This window comes from Zea mays, chromosome 2 (genome assembly GCF_902167145.1).
Source record: "Zea mays cultivar B73 chromosome 2, Zm-B73-REFERENCE-NAM-5.0, whole genome shotgun sequence".
NCBI classification, from domain to species: domain Eukaryota; kingdom Viridiplantae; phylum Streptophyta; class Magnoliopsida; order Poales; family Poaceae; genus Zea; species Zea mays.
This window is the reverse complement of record NC_050097.1, coordinates 237,029,749-237,033,755: the sequence shown is the minus strand read 5'-3', so window position 1 is coordinate 237,033,755 and position 4,007 is coordinate 237,029,749. Positions and strand designations below refer to the sequence as shown.

Here is a 4,007-nt window from a genome sequence, read left to right as displayed (position 1 = left end):
GTGTTTGGTATGTGCAAGCTTATCATTGCTAGTAAATCCTTCTAAATACAAACGAGTTGAATAAATATACTAGTCTCCAAATTAAATGGCGTTATCAAATTTTGCAGCTAGACAGAACTATTTTGGCTAAAACCAGTGCAAGAGCGTGGAGTTTTGGTTTGCTCTAATGCATTGAGTTCACAAAGCTAACCAGAATCGCAATCAAAGGAAGTGGTGCCATAAACGGTAGGAGCCAAGAATGGTTGACATATTCAGATCTAAATGACGATGATGACAGCAGCGGCGCGGTAAGACAGACCTTGCCATCTAATTACATCCTAGCTACTTAGACACAGGTGAAAAACAATTCTAGTTGCTCACCTAGCTGGGTGCTTCTAGCAGTACTATGTGAAGCTAGATAGGACGATGCTGCCACAGACTAAACCACTGGGTATACAGATTCTACCTTGAGATAAGCCAAAGTATCAACGAGTAATTCCAGTAGTACATTTATGTGGCACTTAGAGATAACACAAATGATACTGATGAACATGAAGAGACAATTTCAGTAAATGAGGGTAAGAAATAACATGTTACGGAGTACGAACATTATTCTATTACATAATTCTATTTTAGCTACCTTCTTTCTTACTATCATAGACCTAGGTTTTGTAGAAAACAGTAAGAATAAATGGAGGATGTTTTTTAACAAGTAATGTTATTCTAGCATAATTCCATTTTCAGGTTGTTTTCTTGTATTCATGAACTGATTACTTGGGAGAAAAAAGTGCATACCTCCATATCCTTTATTGTAGCTCCATTTCTCAGTATCACCTCCTCATCCTAGAGAGACATGTCCAGAGTATCCCCAGTCGACAACTTGCCAACCTGAAATTAAGTACTCGGTAAGAGAACAAAACCTATTTAGATTTGCCCATACATTTCTACAAGTTCAAAAGTTTGACCATAGAACTAAATATTTATCACAACTTCATCTCTTTTTCCTTAGTTGTTGTTAGTTTCTTTTCTTTTTTAACCCACGTGCCAAACCACTGCAAGGAAACGACACAGTTTCATCTCTTTTTAATCATTGTTTATGTACTCATAACAGGTATGTTTACCTAACATATTCATGTTGCATTCTTAACATCGAAGTTTAATAGTGCTATACTCGCATAGGTACTATGTACTAACCATATGAAGTCAGCTTCTGTTAGTGTTGTTTGTTGCAAAAGATACTATATTCAGTAATAACAACCAATGGTTATTTAGGTTGCCAGGTTAACCACTCACACTGATCTAATTTAGTAGCAAACTGGTTCCAAATGGTGCTGTTTAAAACTGATGGAGAAGAACTTTAAAGCAAATTGTTCTTGCGCGTGTGCCCATGTCTTCACTGTATTCATTTTTCCCATAATTTCTGACATAATTAGTGTCCACCTATTAATCTAATTCCTAACTGATTCTGGAAGCCAGACCATCGAGTTGAACGAGCTCAACTCCAATTTCTAGCAATTGCGACTCCGAGGACAACAGGTACATTGACTTATTTCCTTGCTGTCGACATGTGGTACATGATCTTGTCCACAAAACTGACCTTTGACCTAAAAGTTAATATCGAAAGACACCCATGTCTGTTGTCTATGAACTCAGAATAATGCATAGATAAACTGCTAATCAGTAATCTAAACATTTGGGTCATGATTACACAAGAAAGAAAATTGCCAAGATAGGACAAATATTTTGTAGTAACGCTCTTATTCAGTCTCATAAATAAACTAGCAATTGCAAATGTGAGAATCACAAAGTTATTATCATGTCTTCACATGATAGGTCATTAACAGCTATAAGGGATGACTTTGCAGATAATGAATGAAACTATTCTTGTGGAATGTCCTTGGACATTAAATAGACAATATCACAACACTACATGGATGGAGCATACCTTCTCACCACAAGATATATTGGAAATGTTTTTCCAACTTTTCTTTGTAGGCCTCACACTGAAAACAACACCTTCTGAAAATGGGTCCATGTAATCAACAAGTCCAGTTCAGAAGAACCTCCAAGAGTAATCATCTGAAACCATATCGTTTGTTAATACAAAAACCCATTTGAACAAGTGCAACCTGCCTCATGAAACAAGAATTTTACCAGCACATAGTTCTAATTCATTGAGGATCTAATTATATCAGTAGTGATTAATTTTTAGGGTCAGTGACACCACATCTCATTACTGATCCAATCCAACACCACCAGTCGCTCAGACAGACATCAGATAATACAGTTTTGAAGTAGAGCTCAGAGAAACACCTCCCTGACTTTGGTGCCTAGACTAGAGTTTCAGGCGCAAGTAGGTACCAATTACCAAAAAACACATGTCTCCTAATTCCTATGCATCTCAATTCGAAGCATGTAAAATGTACTGACAAGTACTAAGCCTGTCGCTAAAAACAACTACTGAAACTCCATTAAGACCAACAATGCTCAGCATCAATCAGTTGAGCACAAATCGGATCACGGAGACAGCACCTAACAAGTAGTAGGAACCCAAAAGCCTAGCCCAGCCCAGTAGTGACCAACTCACTACGACGGTTCTGGAGGAGGAGTCGCTGTTGCCGGGGTCGACAAGGTAGGTGACGGAGTCCCCTGCATCCCGACGACGCGCTTGACGAGCCACTTACGCGGGTCCTCGGGGGAGATCATCAGCACGATGTCCCTCGGCGTGACCTGGCCGAACCTCACGCTGACCCTGTCCACCACCACCACATCGCCCGCCAGGTTCAGGGCTGGCAGCATGCTGGCGCCCCGCACTAAGGCGACCGAGCAGAGGTGCTCGTTGACGACTTGGATCACGCAGTAGGCCTTCGCCACCAGGAACACGCGGGAGAGGCCTTGCCTCGCGATGCTCCGCCATGGGATGCCCGCGAGACGCTGAGCGAAGCCCAGCACGGTGGCGGCGGCGGATGACGAGGGAAGACACCAGATGCTTCGCTCAGTTACCTCTCTTGGTCGGTGGGCTTGGGCCTCTTCCTTTCTTTCGGCCCACAAATCACACATGCTGGGGCCGATTTTTTTACAATTTAACCCTTTCTAAAAAAATCACGTATAGACCTCTGAATAATTTAATATCGTTTTTAGACCTCTGAATAATTTTGAAGTCCTTGCTTGTTGAATGAAACAGGACAGACCTTACCGGAGTGCACATGAGACAATATGACCGTGAAATAGGATTAAGTCTCTTAGAAAGGTAAAATATTTTTCGCAATCGCTAGTATATTTTAGATCTAAAAGGGAGAACACATGCCCTCAAGAGCAAGGTGTGATTTGTTTACATTAATGACTGAATCGCATGTGAGTCCATTTTACCATCTATATCAAGTTGCAGAGATAAGTTACATTTTATATCATATATACCATCAAACTAAGTCAAATTCACTATTACTATGATTTTCACAGTACGCCTTATCAGAAATATCATACAAAGACAGTTTCATATTTAGAAGTGTCTAGTATACTCACTAACATCTAAGACAGTCTTTATAGTCTAGGCGACTCTAATAATATCTTTATTTGAGATGGTTTCATATACAGAAGTGTCTAATTTACTAACCAAAATCTAAGACAATTCTTAAGATCTTAATGACTCAAAAAGGTATATTTATTTGAGACAGTTTTCAATAATAATCCGTCTTAAATCAATATAAGACATTTCTTATGATGTAACTGCCTCAAAACATTGTTTTATTAAAGACGGATCCTCAACGAACCGTCTTACCTCACTCATCATTATATGATAAAAGACGCTTCTATAAAATGCACTGATATCTGTCTTAAATTGTGCGTCTTAAATAAGCATATCTCTAGTAGTGGGGAGATGACAATGATCAAGACAAGGAAGATGAACAGGGTCAAAGACCGCCTCACCCAAGAGTCCACCAAGCGATTCAAAGAGATCACCCCGTGAACACCATCCTCAGCGATATTCATAAGGGGGTAACCACTCGATCTCGAGTCACTCATTTCTG

At 39.9% G+C, this 4,007-nt stretch overlaps 1 pseudogene; it reads right to left on the bottom strand.

Annotated features, from left to right (window-relative positions):
- Positions 1 to 2,476: 2,476 nt before the first annotated feature.
- LOC103649468 (uncharacterized) lies at positions 2,477 to 3,039 on the bottom strand (annotated as a pseudogene).
- Between the last annotated feature and the right edge of the window lie 968 nt (positions 3,040 to 4,007).